This window comes from Seriola aureovittata, chromosome 11 (genome assembly GCF_021018895.1).
Source record: "Seriola aureovittata isolate HTS-2021-v1 ecotype China chromosome 11, ASM2101889v1, whole genome shotgun sequence".
Classification (NCBI taxonomy): Eukaryota; Metazoa; Chordata; class Actinopteri; order Carangiformes; family Carangidae; genus Seriola; species Seriola aureovittata.
The window spans coordinates 6,628,685-6,643,607 of NC_079374.1; positions in this window are offsets into that span (position 1 = coordinate 6,628,685).

The following is a 14,923-nucleotide window of genomic DNA, read 5'->3' on the forward strand; positions in this document are numbered from 1 at the left end:
GCCACTGTCTGGACGGCTAGGAGGAGGGTGAAGATAGATTTCAACATTAAGGTGATGAGGGAGAAGCATACAGTTGTAGTTGAGGTGTTGTGCAGTTTTTTTGTGCTGTTTTCAACTTTCTAACCTTTCCTCATTTAATCAGAGAAGTACAGGAAAAACTATATTATAAAAAGGCTTTTGCTGCGCCAGAATCCTGCTGCTCGGACGAACATCCAGCCCACTTTGCTCAAAAGCATCAGAGTGCTCCGTCCAAGTCTCTGTCCAAGCAGAACGATGAAAGACTACGTGGAGCTGTGGCACATCCTTCTCCGATGAGCTCATCCAAACACAGACAAATCTCATTCAGCAACCACAGAGGGACGGGGATGACAGAGGGAGAGAGTGTAGGAGGAGGAGGACGGAGAGAAAGGTTGTTTTTGGATAATTGGGTCAGAGCATCTGCTGAATGCGAAGGAGGGGGTTGGAAAATGGCAACAGGTCCTGGATACTCAGCACCTGTGTGCGTTTCTTGGCCATGCTGATGTCCGGTGGTGAGCAGAGATTTTGGTTGTGTATAAAGAATTTTGCGAAGCAGCCAACCACAGCTAATTAGTCATGGAGAGAAATTACAACCAGACACATTATACCACATTGTAATGCAATGTCGGATCCAACACCTGCAGGGAAATTCTTGTTTTGCTCTGCTCCCACTGCCAGATGGACATCAGATATGAGACAACACACTCACTAATGCCAACATTTGTCTTCAATGTGTTGTCAAAAAATGAATTACCAATTATTCATTCGGCTACTTTCCTAAAACTGCAATGACACTGAGACTGATATCCCGTTCAGGTGGTGACTCACATTCGCATTTTACAATACAGGCTGTAATTTACAGTGTAATTTTGTCGTGTGAATCAGGTTCAATAAAACCCTGACTGGTTCCTACTGGCCCATAAGTATACTGTGGAAGAAAACAAAGGAGAAGAGAAGATAAATTATGCCAGAGGTATTTTTGTAAATACTGAGCAGCTGACAGTTTACAGTCCTGGGAAGCAAAACTAAATTGTTAAAAACCTTGTACTTACGATGTATTTAAGAGTAAAAAAGTGGAAAACAGCTATACATCATATTACAGCTCTTATACCTTACTGTTACCCTAGAATTAAAAGAACTGACATTAAAGATTGGCTATGTTCGATCGACCTACAGTGGGGTCCAAAAGTCTGAGACCACCTCTCCATCCATTCACTCGACTGGAAAAGTGGTCTCAGACTTTTATGACCCCACTGTTCATCTATATGTTCTATTATTACATGACTTTATTATAGTTTTTCCTCCTCAGTTGACAATAGAAACTTTTCATAAACGTGCACTCGACAGAGGTGTGTTTGTTTTCTACTCCTGTACTCGTTATGAGCTGCTGCAGAACTGGATGAACACGTCTGCTGGAGTAAAATTTTATACATAGACTAATTTCTCACCTTGTCATTATTACAAATCATATGATGAAGTAGAGCACGTAAATAAATAAATGACCGTGAATCCCTGGAGTGTGGGTGTAACGCCGTTCTTTTATATTGTACTGTTCTGTATTTTTCTCCAGAACCACAATAATGTTTGTTAATGTGTGAAACATATAAGTTACATTTCACAGTAAGAATGAGGTATGTGAGCTGTAATATCTGTAATATCATTCTTTTCTTCACTTTTTACTCTTTAATTAGATAGTGAACAAGGTCGTTAACATCTTCTTTTTGTTTGTTTCCCAGTACTGTGCCTTGCATGTACCCTGTCTTTACAGTAGTATGTAAGTCTGAGCACAATTTACTCTTTTGTTCTCCATATTCTTGTTTCCTTCCACATTGAAATACCTGTAGGAAGCAGTAAGTTATTTACTGGTACCTGTCACGAATTAAGGCTGAATTCAAACGGCTGCTACAGACAAGCAGGTAAGAGCAAACACAAGCGGGGAGAAATCCAGGAGGTGGCAAGCAAGGAGAACAGGCGTAAGTTAGGCGGGTAAACAAGCGTTCAAACAGGCAGGGCAGGTAGAGGTAGATTCAAAAGGCAAAAGAGCTAGAAGTGTGGCACATCGCCAAACTGTGGATAGCACAACGATCCGACTGATTGTCAAGTGCAGGGTTCATGTAGTGAAGGGCTGATCAGTTGAAGACAGACAGGTGTGCTGATTCCTGATGATGAGCAGGTGTGCAGAGAGACACACCTCACCCATACGAAAAGGCTGAAAATCACAGAAACACACTCACACCACGGGCAGGTGTGACGGAGGAGGGGCCGTGACAGTATCTGATTTATGCAAACGAAATTACAGTGCAAATCGCAGGCTGTGTTACAAAGGCCACAGTCATGCTCAGTCACGTAGCTGTCGGCAGGCTATCGTGTAATAACAGGAAAACAAACAGTAACACATTTCACTACTGTGGTAAAAAGGAATATGACAGTACATGTTATGCACTTTACTCCCATCAGTGATAACAGCAGAGAAAAACACATCCTACAGCCGATTTAGTGTTTCCACCTCAGCTGAATCCACACAGGCGTGGACGGATATGGATATTTCGCTCAGGAAGCTGGTTGATTTGAACTTTTATGCTTTGAGGTAACAGGACTAATCACCGAGATCCGGCTACCAGTGGAGGATGATGTAGGTTATTTTCCTTCTTGATAATCTTACTATGATGAGAAAACAGTCCACAACAATCCATCTTCCTTAAAGTGAAATCGAACCCAAGAAAATCTGCCAAGGGAAACACATTTTTAAGAAAAACAGTTTTGTCTGCCAGTTGACCATGCCAGACAGCCACCCATAGATCTGGCTGTGTATTCTGTGCAACTCTGGTATTTAGTTTTCTTGTCTGATTCTTATATTATTTCAAGAGTAAAAATCAAACAAATAAAGATGTTAATTAGCACGGCAGGGACTGATCTGCTCACTGTTCCCTCATTAAAAACCAAACATGGGGAAGCTGCTTTTAGCTGCTCTGCTGCACAGATAGTCAAGATGTTTCTTTAAAAGCCTAAAATAGCAACCTGCTGATGGCACTATGGACAATCTGGTGTTCACCAAAGTCAATAGGATTTATCCTCTGGGCACCATGAATGTCTGTACCACATTTAATGGAAATCCATCTGGTAGTTGTTGAGATATTTCAGTGTGGACCAAAGTGACGCACCTCCCACTTGACGCCTCTGACATGGCCAGAAACATCTACAGGATCTGAGACTTGCTCCAAAAGTCAAAGTTGTCTAAACCAGTAGAAATGTATTTTACATTATTATGGGGATCCAAAAATTTTCCAAAGACAGCCCATATGTCAAGCTGAATTTGGGGAAATGGGTGTAAAATATTACACAAGACATCTAGAATATGCAGCCATAAAAAAAAACTTCATTCAGCGTAAACGTGGCTTCAATAAAGAGCTGGAACAAGTTGAGAGAGACTATGATACTGAATATTTTCATTTTTTTAAACTATGATATTTTCTTGACTTTCCTCTATTTTTTGTCTTATTGTCTGCCATTTTACCAGCTTCAACTCATTTGTTTGCTCTATTGTTGCCTCCTTACTGTCTTAGCTAAGGCAGTTTAAATTGCCCTGCCTCATACGCAGGCTTTTATAGAAACAAACTTATTTTGCCTTGCTTCCCTGTACGTTGTGCTCACACACTCAGGGGCTTTTTAAAACAGGATGATGCCAGCAGTCAGAGCAGACCACATGAGGCTAACAGAACAGGGACACATTGGGAATAAACACAGCATTGTCAGGTCTAGTTTAAAACTGGAAGTCATGCACAGCAGCAGTGGCTTGGTGGTTGGTTTTTATGAAAGAAGGGGGTTTGTCTTTTTCTAAGAAAGATAAAAAAAAAAAAAGATGGGATTGTGGATAGAAAAAGAAGTATGTGGGTCATGTAAGAAAGGTGCGAACAAGCAAACAATGCAAGGAGGTAGAGGAAGGAAGGTAGAAAAGCAAGAGAGAAGGCAGGAGGAAAGGGAGAGGGCAACGTGAAAATGATAGCAAGAAAGTGGGAGGAAGGGAGGAGGAGAAGAGCAGAGGCAGGGTTGGAGGGAGGTTAAGACCAGAAGAGGTAGGGAGGGGAGAGAGAGGAGAGACTTGAAGGGAAAAGGTGGTCAGGATCTATTTTGGACGAGACCTGATTTGATCTCAGGTCAGTTCCAGCCAGCACCAGTCATCCCCAGTTAATCATCATCCGCCTGGATGCTGGCACTTAGAAAAGGCCTGGAAGGGCAATCTGTGCCGGTCCACTGATCCGTCCACCCACAACTCTCCACCTTCTCCCCCACGAAAGTCTGGGCAGCTGTACCAACCAACCGTCACCCATGTCAGAAATCTATTTCCACCTCATCTCGAGGTCTACATCCTGTGGCGTTTGCTACACCGTCAACTCGCCTTAGCATCACAAGGCTCCACTGTAGCGGTGCCATGACTCGGCGGAATCTGCTTTCAAACGGATCCATATCTCTGTACTTACATCAGAGTTAAGCATTAAAACGCACAGGAGGGTCCGCTCAGGAATGCCTATTGTTTCCCTGTTGATCAGGTGTGTTGTAATCCAACGCTATCAACAGTCAGACCCAATTCTTGACGTTTGTTATCAACACAGCTTAAGGCCAAAGTCAACTCCTTTTGTGTGCAAAATTCCTCAATGTGCAACACGGGCTGGCTGTGATTTCATCATTACTGTGCACACATGACAAAGATTCTTCAAACAATGGAGGGTGGAAGAAGAAGTCATGTATCATTTCGTCTTTATTTTAAAAAGCATGTAAAATATGCCGGGCATGCACGGGTGAATTACAGTTTGGGGTTTTATTGTCATCCTGAGGTTGAAGTGGTGGATTACAGTGAACGTGATGGCTCTGGCATCAAGGAATGTGGTCGCACAGGCACGGAGTCGGGCACCGTGTTTATATTGCGCTCTGCGAAACGGGTTCTGTTCCTTCATCGGCCCCCCTCCCCTGACCTAGATTTAACGAGACGGTACCAAAATCTGACGTTACACTACACAGGCAGGATTCTCATGTGGCTCCTTGTTCCGCAAAGTAAAGACACACCAGGAAAAAACCCACACTTTGCTCAAATATTTACAGTCTGATTCAAACAGCGACGGCCTTAACAGAGTGTTGGAGGGATTTCATGATGGCAGCCACACAGTGTTTTTCCAAGGCTATTCTTTTACTTTCTGTAGTCTTTGCTGAGTAAATATACTACGCGATGTAAGCGATGTTGCAATGTTAGTTTGACAGGAATGAGCCTATAGAGCCTTAATACGTATTAATACCTTAGGCTCATTAAATCTCTCTCTAAACAGTTTTTCCTGGCACGCGCAGGGTGATATCTGCAACATCTCACATTTTGACACGAGCTTTTAACAAAAGCCCAATAATAGCAATTACACATAAGCTGGCCAAGACAAACACAATGACTCTATTTCTAGATAATGTGCACGTGCGGATGCTGATGTCATCCTTTACTGTGTTTCTCCACAGCTCTCCTTGGCCTACGCGCTCGCTCCTCAGCGACTGGCCACTTATAATCAACTCCTGCTCCTGGTTAAATTGTGGATGTGTCACACACAACCTGTTGCCGTAGTAACAGATTGTTTTACAGGACGATGCCGGTGGAGCGATCCGGCAGGCGGTCTCGGTGTTGTGCACAGATAAAATTAGTTCCATGTGTGGATGGCTGCGGCGGGGATGGAGCGAGGGACAAGTCATTAGTGTCAGTGTAAACAGGGAGGGTGTGGGCCCGATCTGACTGGCTCATGCTTATCCTCACACTAATAGACAATGAAGGCTCTGGAAGAAAAAGAAGGAGAATTCATAATGGATTAACTAATGCAAGAATTCCAGCTGATTCTGCACGCTGGATTCCATTAAACCAAAAATAACACAAAGCCGGTATCAAGGCTCCCTATTGTGAGCAAATTCAACAATTATATTCATCAAGAACCAAGTGGTTATTAAGTTAATAGTGTTTAGCTGAACTCTATGACAAAGTGTGGCGCTCAGTGACGCACAGATGACTTTCTGAGGAACAACACCGCCTCTTTAAAAGAAATCTTGGATCGGTTTATACTGTACGTGGCATCGGGCCTGTGTTAGATGACAGGAAATGGAGGTTTTACAGTAGGTGATGGTATACCTTATCATTAATGTCAGATTATTACAAGAAGTGGAAATGGATTTGATCACCCTCTGAGCGATATCATGAAGTTTCAAGCACGAAAAAATGTGCATTAAAGTCACAAGAAAAAGAGAAGTCACTCAATTTATGTTGCCCCTCATTCCTGCGATTGTTTTATTATTATTATCATTATCATTATTATTATATTATTGTATTGTCTATTTTGTGGAGTGACCCTGAGGATCAAAAAACAACAACATTACAGATTATGGAAAGGGTGGGACAACACTTCCTGTCTGTGACTGATTCACCATCATTTTGACTGTGGTCTTGTATCCATCTCTGCATATGTCTACAGAGTAAATGTGTAGGATTTTTTCTTAGAAATTAAAATGATTTTCTCCAACAACCTTATACCTCACAAACGACCTGTGTATTAAGTTTCTCATCCTCACCCCCTGCAGGCTCGTAAGATGTCTATTGAATGTTTTAGCATGCTGCTTCATGGAGAACATGCAACAGCTGCACTCTGCACTTGAAGGGTGACCCAGATTCAAAGTGGGAAAAAAAAAAAAAAAAAAAAGTATCTAAAAGTGTGAAACTTTTCAGACTTCACTGCTGCAGCATAATAAACTTCTCTGCTATCCATTTGTATGCTCGGCGTGCTTCAAATATTCATCTTTGCTGTGAGAAAGACCACCTGTAGTCAAAATGTCGGTCCTAAAAATCACTGGAGCTTGGTGTGCAGTCAACTTCTCTTCAGTAAATGCACATTTTGCATTTGTTGCTTACATGATTAGCTGTTTATCTTTATCACACGCGACTAAACTTTCTTATATTGTTCTTGAATGATTAACAGAAACAGCTAACAGTGCTAGCAACAAAGAGAAGCTGTGACTTTAGCCATAGTTTCGCAGAAGAATATGATAGTTTGGAAAATACTGAACTTTTTTGAGAGGTTTCTTTGGACAGTTTTGTTGCTAGTTTTTGATGCTACAAATACATACAACAGTGAGCCAAAATATCGTGAAGTGAATAACAACAGCAGATGTCAAGATCTGGAATTTATTAGAAGGTAAGTGAACAGGTTAGTTCTCGTCATCGTGGTGGATGTGAGTGACTTTAACAAATCTCTGAAACAGCAAGGGTCAAGGGGCGACCCCGTCGGCAGTGGTGAGCACCTACTGACATTAGTCCGAGGAGGGACAAACCATGAACCAGAGACAGGGTATGTGCTGGAACAAGTCTGAACAAGCCACAGGTACCAGAGCAGGGCACCTTCAGGAGGCGGTGTACAGCTCATGCCTCGGCCAGTCCGAGCTTTTTTTAGTGACACGTTAAGGACCAATAGTATGTAACGCAGGAGTGGTCATAACGTTTTGGCTCATCAGTGAATAAAAAATGTGTTGACTATTCCTTTAAGTGTGTGAAGGAACACGCTCTCAGCATGATGTCAATAAGTGAGGAATGACTGTGACCTGACAGGCATTTTATCAAACAGACAGCAGTGACTGTTTACCCCACCGAGTATCCTGCTGTTGATCTTTTCATTATACTGACATCCATCCCTCTGAGTCATGTATACAAGTACACACATGCTTGACTATGTCTATGTGTGTGTGTGTGTGTGTGCATCAGTGCTCGCTTTAGTGTCACGTAGCAAAGCAATGTGCCTCCTCGCCTGTATGCTTCAGCACAAATGTAGCTAATGTCAGCGCAGGAAAAACAAGCGTGGAGCCTGAAGCTGGCAAACCCCAAGAACAGCACACACTGAAATTAACATGAGGGGACGTCTGCTGGAGTCATGTTAGCCATGTTAGCGATTACACCAGTGCCAGTGCCAGTGGGGTGGGTGAAGGCCCATTTATGGGAACATATGAAACGTGACTGGCAGAGAGCAGCTGTGGGAGGGGAGAGAGACGGACACAAAGGGGCAGGAGGGTCAACTCGGAGAGCCTTGAGAAATCAGAGGCAAAGAAAAGAGCGACGGAAAGGGAAAAGAAAAAGAGAGGCGATGCTGAGAACTCGTAAGAGAGAAGTGTGGACGCCAACGTGAGCGCTCGTACAAAGAGGAAAATACTTATGGTAGATGGACTGCGCTTATATGGCGCTTTTCTAGTCTTATCGACCACACAAAATGCTTCACAATGTGAGCCACATTCACTCACATGTTCACATAGGGCTGTTTTTAATATACACTATACAGCACTTCTCCCTCACACACACACACACACCAGTGATACATTGGGAGTAATTTCGGGGGGTTCAGTATGTAGACTAGAGGAGCCAGGAATCAAACCACTGACCCTCTGATTTATGGACGATTCGCTCTACCTCCTGAGCCACATCCAACCCCACAGAGAGTAAAAAGGATAAAAAGGAAGTACCATTAAAGTGTAAATTAGACCGCCATACTAAACTATCTACACTGGATTATGGAGATATCCTGTATACCCAGCTGCTACTAACACCATTAAATCACTATGACTTATATGGAGTCATCACATCTGGATATGTAGAAGACGTGCATGTGTTTTTATTTCATAAGAACTACACGTCCAACCTGACAAGATACTTATCCCCCTTATTTGAATCGACACAGCACAAGTAGTTTTAAAAAGCTCCTTGTCGAACACTTGGAGGAACATGTGGAAGCTTGAAGTAGGTGACCGACTCAGATCTGGTGTCTACGTTTGTAATTTCTCAGCTTTCTCTTTATCTCAGTTGCTGAATAAAACTAGCTTTAAAGAAACTATGGTTTAATATAGCTCGGGTTTTTTTTTTTTTTTTTTTTTAGTCGTTGTTGCTCTAACCACCAGTTCCAACAGTTGTGATTACATTTTACCGCCCAAAGTAAATGCTGCAGATCTTGGAAAGCAGAAGCAGTTTTCTAAAAATAGAAGAAGAAACAGTAGGAGTCCATCAATCATGCAGCTTTTAAAGCTCCAGGTTAGTCAAGCTTATTTGAAAGAGGAAGGTGATAAACATCCACCACAGGTTACAGATCGACTCTACGGTTCAACTTTGACCTACTGTACTTGAACTTGTTGTGAACACTCACTGTTTTCCTGTGCACTTTGAGATTCTTAGCAACACCGTAGGCCGTGCTCGCTGTCGGCCTCCAAACAACTTGTTTAAGATCATCTGGTTAAAATGTCAGCTTGTTTGAAATCTGTCTCTCTTTTTAGCCGTGTCGCCATGTTTCCAGATCTCCACAATGACTTTGGTTGGCGTCTTATTATAATGAAGAGAACCAAAAGCCAGAGCTACGAAAATAAAACCCACTTTTTATTTTAAACTTTTATTTTTTCTTTTCATGAAACAATGGTACGAGGAAACAAGAGACCAACTTCCATCTTCCAGCTTTGCATTTTGGTCAAAATTCAATAACAAAAAAAAAAAAAGAAAGATAAATTGAGGAAAAGAACAGAAATAAAGAAAGAAAAACAAGTTGTCAAGATGACTGATCCAAGCTTGTGACACCTACACTACAAATCGCCCAGTGATGTTTTACATTCTGTACATTTCTTAGTAACTACAGGGAGTAGCTCCTCTGGTGTTCACTCACTTTAAAGAGGAGAAAAATATGAGTTGCTCTATAATTCTGAGGTCAGGGGAGATTTGGAGGAAAAAACTGCTAAAAAAACAACTCAAAAATAAGAATAGATGGGACATTTGCAATGTTGCTATTTCAAAATCCAACGCAGCTTCAAATAACAAACTTTACGTCACTGTGTGGATTTCCCATCACAGTGCACCTACAAAATATTATTCCAGTTCTCCATCCCCAATGTTTTGTTAACAGTCGCATCCAAAACAATCTTCCCCGAGCGCTTTAATACTGTCCAGACAACGCTATTTATGATTGTGTAACTGCAAATGTGACGTTTCAGGAAGTCATTCTGTCAGCCATTTCCTCCAGCCTCCCTAGATTACAGGGCCATGAGTGCGTTCATGGCACGGCGCCACACTTCAGCACCACATTAGCCTTTCGTCACCTCTTAGACATTCGCCCAGGTGTTTCGCCGCGGTCACTGTCACGGTTTATTGTGGCTCTGACTGACAAGGGGGGCGGTTCGGCTCTGCGTTAGGGGGGTAATTACGGCCGTGGGTTTGGCAGCTGATGCCGTTGCTGTCATTGTCTGTCTGCAGTGACAAAGAAAGAGAGAGAGAGAGAGAGAGACAGAGAGACAGAGAGAGAAGAGGGGTGATAATAGAGACTCAGTGTCTGCCAAAGTGAAGAGAGGAGGAGGGCCTGAACACAAAAGGATGTTTGAGATGACAGCAGAGGACAACAGGATTCCAGTCATATGTAAGTGCAGATGTGTGTGTGTGTGTGTGTGTGTGTGTGTGTGTGTGTGTGTGTGTGTGTGTGTGTGTGTGTGTGTGTGTGTGTGTGCGCGCGTGCTGTGGTCCTCGCCATCGACACACACTCACAACAGTCGACTGGGGACTTAAAAGGGGACGTTTCAGGGGGTTCACTCTGGTTCATGCCTAAATGAACAACAAGCACTAAATGATTTTCGGGGCCCAAATACATCTTGCGATCTACTTGTACGATACAAATCGTCCAGACCCCTCAGGTGATCAGGGACAGGTTTACTCAGTGTCCCCCAGAATCAGAACCAAGCAAGGTGAAGCAGCTTTTAGTTTCTCTGCTCCTCACCTGTGGAACGAGCTTCCTGAACACCTGACACCTGCAATAAATCACAAACATTACATCTTTTGTTTGCGATTTGTTTTTGTTGTTTTTAAATGCTATTTTAATGTCATCTTAATGTTCTATTTTTAACGTATTTCCATTCCTAAAGCACTTTGAATTGCCTTGTGTTATAAAAATAAACTTGTGCTATAAATATGCCTGAAACGCTCTGATGGAGTTATTCTAATTTTCACCAAGGGGGGTCCTGCATGTGTTTGAGTGTTAAAGGTCATACTCAGCCCTCTCTTCTCCACCCCTCTGTAGTGTGAGGCCGCAGACAGGCTTTCAGACTGCAGGAGGGATATTTAACAGGCTACAAACAGACCAGTAATTGCTGAGGAAGCATGGTCAATTTTCTTATTCACAGTTTCACAGCCAGTGTATTTATTTGTGCCAAACATCTTTGAGGACAGGGAAAACTTCTTTGCATGTTACTTATTTTTGGGCTATTTTTATCCATTTTTATTTATTATTTGGGAGCCAACAGTAAGGAGCGGACAGGAAATTCGGGGACGGAGAGATGGGGGAAGGGTGACGAAGATATCAGGCCAGACACAACCAGAGCCACATCAGACTGTATAATTAATGCCTGGTGAATCATATCTACACAAAAAAAAAAAACTAGAAAACAGCGATGTCAGCTCGCAACACTGAGCTGCGCTGATCCCATGTTTTAAAATGCAGCAAAACAACAACAACAAAACAAGCTTTCCACATAGCACTGATTCACTTTGTGTGTCTTTTTGTATATTGAAAATGATGCTTATAATGCCGCGTCAGTCAGTGTCAGGGTCGCAGCAGCAGTAACACTGTGAGAGTTTGGTCTCAGCTGTCTAAAAAAAATTTATAATAACACAGTTAGAAAGAAAAATGTTGCAATGCTGAGTCATTTTATTTGGTCAGCATTCGGAGACATGAAGACCTAAGAAGTCTTGAGCTTGGGCTTTCCCAAAAACAACTTAAAATGGGGAAATATACGTGACATTAAAGTAATGTTTTACTAACATGATCAAGAATGATACGTCTTCTTTCATTCTTTGGGAAGCATGTTAAACAAGCCCTGCCAGATTAATGCTTTGTAAAAACAGACTCAGTCCTGTTAAATGTTTTGGATAAAAGTCTCTAAACAGTATGTGCATGAGTCACCATGAAGTTATGATAGAAAATTCATGTCATGTCACTGGGGAAAAAGCAAGTTATTAATCTATGAATATAAAGCATTAGTACCAAGAAACCTCTTTCACAATTCCTTCTCCACAAAATATATTTCATGTTTCATACTTCACGAGCCTTTGGACCTGCTGCTCACATGCGATGCCAACTTTCCTTTCATTTGTCTCCTTAGTCCTGGACCAGGTGTGTCTGTCTGTGTGTGTGTGTGTGTGTGTGTGTGTCACTGAACTGTTAGTGTATGAGTTTACTGTAAATCACAGACTATTTAAAACAACAGTTTTGATGATTAACCGTGCCTCAAGTGCAAAGCAGAGCATACGAGACAAACAGCGGTTTTAACAGCCTCTTTCTGGTGAAACCCGTCAGGCTTTTGAAATTTCCAAGCAGCGCTTTGAAGCTTTTCTCACGTTACAGAGAAAGAAAACAGTAACTGCTGACTCCTGCCAACAAGTGCAGGTGTGTGGCGTCTGCCCCAGTTCCCAAGGAAGGCAGGTGAACTTGGTCGATTCAGGGGTTATGATGTGTGGTGGTGGTGTTAATAGCTCTTGTTTTGTATGGCCAACATTTTCTGTGGCTATGGTGGAAAAAATAATGAAATAAATACCCTGGACTTGTTCCTGGTGGTTGGTTTGAAGTGCTGCACTTTCGTCACATTTTTCAGTGGCAGTGCAGACTGGAGGTGCTTCTTCTCTTGACGTCTGACATCCTTATCACTTCAACTATATCAAATGTTCGCCCCCTTAAAAGAAATATTTAGAGTAAGGAATCTGTGAAAACGTTGCAAACATAAACAGTAAATTACAGCCCCACATTAAAAGGCTTGCGTAGGAATTAAAATATATTCCTTTGGCCTTGGAAAAAAAGGGGAAGACTACGATAAAGTAGGTATCCATCCACAATATCTCCTCACTATAGTGTTGCTGGATACAGATCTCAATCCGACATGTACATGACCCAGCTAAACAACGCAGTGATACTTCAGCATATGGCACCAGAAGACCTGAGTCTCGCTCTTTCTTTTGCCAAAGTTTCTCCGTTTTTAAATTCCAGTTGAGTCACCCGAGCAGCTGTTCCTCCATCTGATTCATGCAGGAATAATGAAGGTGGGAGAGCGGCTCCTCAGCGGATGCCAAAGACCTGATGGTGGAATGCGTCCCAGTCGAATCATGTCTCCTGACAGATGTCACCTCCTGATGAACAGAGATCTGTCAGCGGTACGATTTACCATCAGTCAGATGGCAAAGCCGGGGTGGAAAGAGACATTCTGCTCTACAGAGGCAAGAGAGGAGAGATTTGTTTTGCCTTTGTGTCTCAAAGTGAACATGATAAATCCTGTGTATCTAGTTCATGTTACTGGAATATTGTTCTTGTTTCCTTTTGAAAAATGTTCTTAATTGCTATAGTTAACACCTTGGGTTTGCATTGCTGACAGGAATCATGCTTCTATTCTTATTAGCATGCAGAGAAGAAAGAGAAGAAGAAAAATTAAAAGGCATTTAAATGAAGGAAGTTTTGTCCAGCTGCTCTGCAAGTGGTGTCTGTTTTCTCTTTTAAAACAAAAGCCATGACCAGCAGTTCCCACAAGTGTCTAATAGTGCAGTAGATAAGCTTGTATGTGGAAGGAATTGTGCATTTTATGACTAAAGCATGAAACTATAAACCATGAAGTTTATTTTCAGACGTGGAGGGATTGCAGATGTGACCTCTGGGACAGGACAGAGCCCCCTGGAGTGAGGTCCAGACCAAACACACAAATGATCAAATGAGCAGTTGACAGCAGATTTTACTTTCAAAACCTATTTATTGGCTGGCCAGTTGAAAATGGCTTTTATCGCTACCATTGAACTTTTACAATATATATCTCAGCCATATACAATGTCAAGAAAAATAAATATCTTTGGTTTGTGAAAAATAAATGTTACTTCAACTCTAACCAGTTGAAAATGTAAAAAGTAAAAAATAAATAAAACAATAACATTAAATAAATAGATCAGCTAGATGGGGCTGTAGAGTCATTGGCAAAGTTTGCACCCAGGCTCATCTCTCTCTCCTGCACCTTCACCCAGCTCTCCCGCTGCTCTGCTCTCCTCCACTTTGTTTAACAACTCCTCCCTGTCTAATGTTACTTGTCTAATAAGATTACATTAAAAGTGTGAGTAACGTAACGCTAACAGCGTTATATAGTTTACACTCACATCACATCTGATTACAAGTGTGAACATTGAAATACTATTTTTTACCTAACCATCATCATCATCAGTCAGTAAAAGGCTTATGATGCTACCTGACTAGCGTCTTCTTCATCTGTTGTCTTTCTCTTCTTAGAGAAGTATCTGAACAAGCTCATCTGAAAATGCAGTCAGCAGTTAATACATAATGACGTGTAGATATTAGCTTAATGCTATCACTTAGTTTACCCAAGTTAGCGTCACTGAGTTGGCTAATAAGTCTACCTTTTCTCCGGTAATTCGCTGCCTTATTCCTCACGACTACACTTCTCTGACTCTCACCTGGTGCCTGACGTGACGTCACTTTCAAGGCCGCGCTCTCGTGAGTAATTAACTCCAATAGGATCCTCCAACCACCCTCCCTCCTTCCCTCCCTCCCTCCCCTCTCCTCTCCTCCCCTCCCCCCGCTGTTGCCCTCATCATCACACAGGCTGTGCTGTGAAGGTGGACAGATGTGGTGGTGGTGCATTTGCGACAATAAAAAAACAAAAAAATAAATTTGAAGGCGTGGCGGCTATGAATGAATGTAGAGGAAACACTTGGTCTGCAGTCACACTGCAAAATTGGTGCTCTAAGCAAAATTATGTCACATGGCCATAGCAGAAAATACGCATTTTTATGCAATTTTGGCAAAGATGCTGACATGATTATAACGGAGAAAATGGGGCA